Source organism: Dromaius novaehollandiae, chromosome 3 (assembly GCF_036370855.1).
Source record: "Dromaius novaehollandiae isolate bDroNov1 chromosome 3, bDroNov1.hap1, whole genome shotgun sequence".
NCBI classification, from domain to species: domain Eukaryota; kingdom Metazoa; phylum Chordata; class Aves; order Casuariiformes; family Dromaiidae; genus Dromaius; species Dromaius novaehollandiae.
The window spans coordinates 5,994,948-6,001,498 of NC_088100.1; the positions used below are offsets into that span (position 1 = coordinate 5,994,948).

General features: G+C 50.0%; 1 pseudogene; it reads left to right on the forward strand.

Moving 5' to 3' along the window:
- Positions 1 to 1,277: 1,277 nt before the first annotated feature.
- On the forward strand, positions 1,278 to 6,038 carry LOC112979558 (T-cell activation Rho GTPase-activating protein-like; annotated as a pseudogene).
- The last annotated feature ends 513 nt before the right edge of the window (positions 6,039 to 6,551 follow it).

Below are 6,551 nucleotides of genomic sequence, written 5' to 3' on the forward strand. Positions count from 1 at the left end.
GGGGGATATGCTGGGCTGAAAGTTACGGTCTATAGCTGATTATCTAAGCTTATATATAGCTTTAAGAAAAACAGTGGAAATGTCCAGGTTTCTCATTCATAGCTTTGTAAAGTTTGTGCAGACAGAGATTTGGGGTTATTACCAGGTTTTTGAAGAATATGGGTCCCTACGCTCACAACTGCTGCATGTTAGCAGATCACAAGGAGGAGTCTATTGACACAAGGAACTGGGATCCTCTTCCCAACACCAAAGCCAGCCAAACCCTTTTGAATAAGTGGCCCGTATCCAAAGGATCTATTCAGTGACAGCTACATTCACTCCAACAGGGCTATGCATATCATGGTCAGCTGAGTTGTTGCAGGAGGGGGACCCAAACGTGGATCAGTCATCCATTTGGCTGCAATTTCCTTTCCTAGCTCATGCAAGGAGTGGAATAGTTAAGTTCAGTGTTTCCTATCACCTATATTTAGGCTATACATGTTAGTCACTAAAAATCTGCACAGGTTTCCAAGCATTTTTTTTTTCTTTCTTGAGGAAATAAGGCTGGAGGATGAAGATGATTCTGTGAGTTTGCATTCACATGTCTATTTGTTCTCTCTCTCCTATTTAAATTGGTCAATTTCAGCCAAATTTTTCTGCAGGCATTTTTCAAATAAGATTGTTTAAAAGTAGGCAGTGGGGGAGCTAAAAGAGCCACACTTTAGAAAGGTCACGGCGTGAGCTCTGCCCTTATCAGACATCAGAAACTCTACACTGATGCTCAAGTTTGAGGCATAGCTCTATGGCAAATCAGATTTCACTAGTCCCGCTGTTCCCAGAATCACTGGGCTGTGGTTTGGTTGGTTTGGTTTCCAATACAGCACAGCTAAAACTCTGACTGTCACATGAGCCCCGAACAGACACCTGGCTTATTTTGCCTTGTAATAAAAGTGTAAAGCCAATGTGAAAAGCTGGTATATACCTGACTTGACAGGAACAGTCCAGCCTTAATATAGTGTATATTACTTCAGCATTAGTTTATGCTTTAAAAAAGAAAGAGTGGAAAAAGATATTAATCCCCTGCCAGTGAGAATATATGAACAACAGAAATAATACCAATTAAGCTCTTTTCTTCATTTTCTGCATTTCCTCAGATGCAGGCCTGCTGCCACAGGCAGCAGCAGCCGCCTGTGCTGTGAGGTCCTTTTCAGCTGCTAACCCACAAGCCTTTAAAATGAAAGTCTGGAATTAGCTCAGGAAGAAGTGATTTAGCAAATGGGAGACATGTACAAATCACCATGGGGTATCAGCATACACACCAATGTGAGAATCCAGACATCATTCACAAACAAAAAAGTGGCTTTCTTGTAGTTTACTCTCTTCTTAACATTGGGGTTTTGTGTATTTTGAAAGTCACCTACGAAAGGAAACAACAGATATGTGGGATGTTATTTTTTTCATTAGCTCTGTTAATTACAACCAAGGTGATGCATTTTTCCACCCTAATTTCTACTTGAAACTAAGATCTCATCTGACTCCCTTCACACAAGAGATTCTGTGGACCAGCTGAAAAGGGGCAGGATTACTCGTGCTTTCTCCTATATTTTCAAGTACTTTCATTGCGGAGCCTTTGCAACCACCACCACGGAGCAAACCTGTGGCCACAGAGCCCTCTCGTGGAGATTCAGTCGGTTCTGTCAGGACGAGACCTTTTTATTACTTCTTTTTTTTTTTTTTTTTGCACCATAGCAGCCAACAACAAGCAGGATTTCCTGCGGATGGCTGTGGCATGAGAAAACCCAGGCCAGATACCCAGGCAGCTGCTTCTCACAGTGTGGAGCGTTATGAGGTAGCTGTCTTCTAATTCTGCAGGAGATTCCCAGATTTGCTGAGAACTGAAAGCCAGAAGCTGCTGTTCCTCTCATTTTTGCCTTTAATAACCCCCAGTTAGGAGGTCTTTGGTGATGCTCCTGCCTAGAGGTTTGGCCTCTTTTATTTAAAAATATAACTATGCCATTAGCATTGTGCAGTTAAAACTGAACCAACATTTCTAGCTATATTTGCAGAGAAAGATGGATGTTTCTGTCATTCATTCTCACTGGACTTTCATGTCCTATTCTGTAAAAAGGGGCCTGCAACTGTGCATGGAGGAGAAGCCATCTTATTTTAAAAGGCAAAGGATTCTAGAGTAAGGCTGTCAGCATACCTGAGTGCACAGGAAAATCACTCTGCCTGGTATTCTCCTGGCTAGCATTCACTGAAGGCAGCAAGAGTACAGTAGATGAAGTTACACCATTGAGGGAAGAAGTAGGCAAGTATTTAGATGTTGACGGTTCCACCTTTCTCTCTCTTTTTTAGCTTCCCAACTGTGGCATTTCTGTGTGTATAAAACAAATGTTGCAGTCCATGATGGGCTACATCCCAAAGCCAGCAAGGATTTGGTTAAATTTTAAATGCATAGGGAAGGTAACAGCTTGTGCTTCCCTTTACTTAATATCCATGCATGTTTTGATCAAACCTAATGCAACATTGATGTATGTTGAACATGCTACACTTTCATCTTGATACAACACAAAGCAATACTGCAGTGACCTACCTACACAATACCTGCTTGGTGACAGAAAAAACTGGGTGAAGTTGCATTTTGTCAGGAAGCAAGACACAGACAGCATCTCCTCCCCAGGGCTGGTGGAGTTTCCTGACTGTCCCTCAGGGCTCCTCTCCATATGCCGACGATATGACAATGCTTTGGGAGGCATCTGGGTATGCACCTTCAGTTGTATTCCCTGCAAAGATGATGTCAACTGTGAAGCTGGCAACATGAGCTGTTAGAATGGGACATCTGCTTTTGATCAAATCGCCAAGCAGAAGTACTGCTTAGCTTCTCCTGGGACTGAACACAAGCTGTCTTCTTTGGCACCATTTAATACCTTGGTAACACTTGCAGTGACCTTCCATCAACTAGACACCTTTCCCCAAAAAAACGCCAAAGCCACTAAATGTCTGTGCAGAACTGGAAAACACTGAGAAGAGAGAGAAGGAAAAATGAGGGATGATCTGGCAAACTGATTCAGTGAGCAAAAGTGGAAACCCGCCTGACTGATCAGTATCATCCATTAAAGACGCTCTTCTGACCATGTGCCCCCAGAGCTGGCTTTTCCAGCAGAGGCTTGTTTTCTCTTCCAAGCAATCTCTGCCAGACATAGACCCTGGCTTGGGAAGGAGGGCATTCAAACCTGGTGGCTTCATCTGCCCCTCGCTTTCTGCTAGAAGAAAGCAGGGAGGACTCCACTGAAGCCAGTGGAGCTGCCCAGTCCAGAAAGAGGGTGCCTAGGAAATACCAGGTTCCTGCCAGTGTGATCGACGTGCAGCGAGAACAAGATACTAAGGCAAGCAAAGCAGTGTGCCCCCAAGTCCAAGCCTGTCCCTTTCTTCCTGCAGGAGCTCCTGGCTATACTGTATGAGAAAGGGCCTGCCACCGAGGGCATCTTCAGGAAGGCGGCGAGCGAGAAGGCCCGCAAGGAGCTGAAGGAGGTCCTAAACCAGGGCGAGAGCGCTGACCTGGACAGCAGACCCGTGCACCTCCTGGCAGTGGTGCTGAAGGTGAATTCCTTGCACCAGCAGAGCACACGGCTCTCCGAGCACATGCCTCATGTGCATGGGCCCCCAGCAGTGCCTCCACTCCCCTCGGTGGCACTCCAAGCTAAAAGCCTACTGAAGCCAGACTCCGGCCTTCAGGCTCAGGACACTGCGGCACTTTTCTTCCCCCTCAGATTGTCAGCTGCCCTAGTTCTGCCCCTGATTCCCTGCATGACCATGGGAAACTCCCTTCCTCCACCTCCTCCTCAGCATCCTCCTCTCCTCAGGGAGGACCATGGAGACTCAGGGCTGCACCAAAGGCTCAGCTAGGAGCTGGGTCCTGCTCCTGCACTAACGCCAGTGCATTTGGCATGCACTCGCACAGCCCCCCCGCGCTCTCAGTGCTCAGGAGCACCTTTGGGAGCAGGCAGCTCAAAGCAACCTGCCTGCTTGTGAGCCCAAGGCACCGCGATGCTCCCTCTCTGCTCACTGGCACTGTTGAGAGCATCCTCTAAAGGACCTTGGCCTTGCAGGACTTTCTTCGGGATATCCCCTCCAAACTCCTCGTGGACAGCCTCTACGAGGAGTGGATGCAAGCGCTGGAGAAGCCAAGCCAGCAGGACAAAATTGACAAGCTGAAGGAGTAAGAGTTTGAACCGCTCCCACCATTTTGGAGGGCACTCCAGCTTGCTCCCGTGAAGGTAGAGCAGTGCCTGTGCCCTGCATCTTTAACCTTCCCTTTGGTTTGTGTTCCCTAGGGTGGCTGACAGCCTGCCCGCAGCAAACCTCCTGCTGCTCCAGCGCTTGCTGTGTGCAGGTCACAGCCCTGGTGGCATTCCTAATAGACAACTGCCGAGCAATATTTGGGGAGGACATCACCTTGCCCTTCAGTCCCTCGGCCCAGGAGTCACCGGAGCACACCGACAGCTCCACAGGTAGGAGGAGGCACTGATGCTTGTCCCAGGCCAGGGCTGCTGGTTTGCAGTCTTGCCTTGCATAGCAGAAGACAGAAGGCTGTGGCAATGCAGAGAGCTGCAGACACTTGAACATGGTAGTGCAGTGGTTGCCCCCTGGAACACTTTCCAAAGGACAGCACTGCCCGAACAGCATTCCTCCCAGGTGGGAAACGTCTGTGCACTTCTGCTCCTCCCCTAGGTGCTAACTCTGGCCTAGAAGTGCACTCTCACAGGACATTGTTCTCGGGGGTCCTTGTTTTCCTAGGGTGCCTGCTTCCACAGCGAAAGCCCCCTTGTATCTTCAGGTGGCCCCTAACAAAGACCTAGCAGGCTCTTTCTCCCCACAGGACCCCCAGGGGCTCCTCAGCATGACGGTTCTGCCTGCAACAGCGCGGAGCCGCAAGCTGAAGGCAGCACCCCTGTGTTGGAGCTGGAGCAGCCCAAGGGCAGGAGCAGCAGTCTCCGCAGGCCCTATCCTACCTGTGTCTCTGCCCCTTCCCTGAGCAATTTCACCAAGGGCATCAGCAGCATGGACAGGTGCTTCTCAGAACCAGACCTGTCCTGCCACGACCGCTTGGAAGGCTGGGCAAGGGAGCAGGAGGCGAGTGAGAGGGAGGGCAAACTGCCAGGGCAGCAGTAACAGCTAAGGTTGCAGAAGGAGGCACTGGAACAACACCCTGCAGGATTGCCTTCCCAACTATCAAACAGCTCTCCCTGCCCAAAACAGCCTCCAGCTGCTCCCTGCACAGCTCCTTGCCTCATCTGATGCCTCCATCTTCCCCAGCTCCACACTACTTTCACCCTCTACTCCACAAAAGACCTTTCGAAAGAGGCCCCAGGCTTTTTCCATCAAGTGCACCGAGGACGGCAGGACACCTGGCAGAGCCATCGGAAAGCGCTGCATGTCATGCTCTTTGGCAAACCGCAGGAAAAGGTGCCCAAATATCCTCCAGAGCTGGGGGCCTGGGAAAACAGGAGCTGCCAGAGACACAGCTCCCCAAGGACAGACAATCAGTTCTCCTGCACAATTGTCCAGGGAGACAAGAAAAGCCCTTGCCTGTGGCATATCAGCAAAGACCCCATTTCAAGGCAGCGGAGGAAATGTTTCGAGAGGAGGGGGGAGCAGAGGAATTCTGGAAGAACCCCCCCTTATGAAGAGCCTCCCCAGAACTGCCTGACCATGAGAGTTCCCTCTACGGCCTCACAGTATCAGGCGCGAGATCCACCACGTCCAAGCAGGACACTCTGCCCCCCTGCCCATGCCCCAGCTGTGCACAGGACACAGCAGAGGTGTCTCCAAGGCATGTGCTCAGGGCCCGAGGTTCTGCACAGAAGGATTCGGAGGTGGAAACCACAACCCGCACGGTTCCTGCTGGAAGAAACTCCCCTGGCAGTTTCCCTGGGACCCCTGCAGAGCATCGACTGGGAGCCATGTGTGAATCCTGTCAAGGACCCAGCCCAGGGGTTACCTTCTTGGGCACCCAGTGGATAGGGGGACGGAAAACACTGCCAGAATCTATATGAGAGGTGATAGAAAACATTCCCACACTTTCAGATCAAAACCCTTGAGACCTGTCTGAGGAACTTTGGGGGCTTTGGAGGTGACACTTTCCTGGATTTCGTATTCAAGTAGCACCTCTGCATGATTTGCTGAGGAAAAGATCACTACGGAATTGGGAACCTCAACATCAGGCAGCATTAAGTGCTTTCAAAAAGGAAAGGCTTGCTTAACCATAGAGGGGAACCCCCCCCCCCGCCCCCAGCCTACACGCCCATTTACACTACAGGTAGGCACAGAGGGTAAGGGGTGTCAGCAGGGATTATGGCAACAAAATGTGCAAGGCGGAAAGGATTACACCATTGCCATAGGCTCTAAAGTTTGGCAAGGGTGCCAGGAGAACCACACTGCCTTGGAGAAAGTGCTCTTAGCTGCCTAAGAAGGGCAGCTAACAACTGAGCCATTAACACCAGAAGGGAAAAAAGCTCTGCGTGCTGAAAAGTATTACAGGGCCCTAGAACGCAGCTGCCGAACAGCTC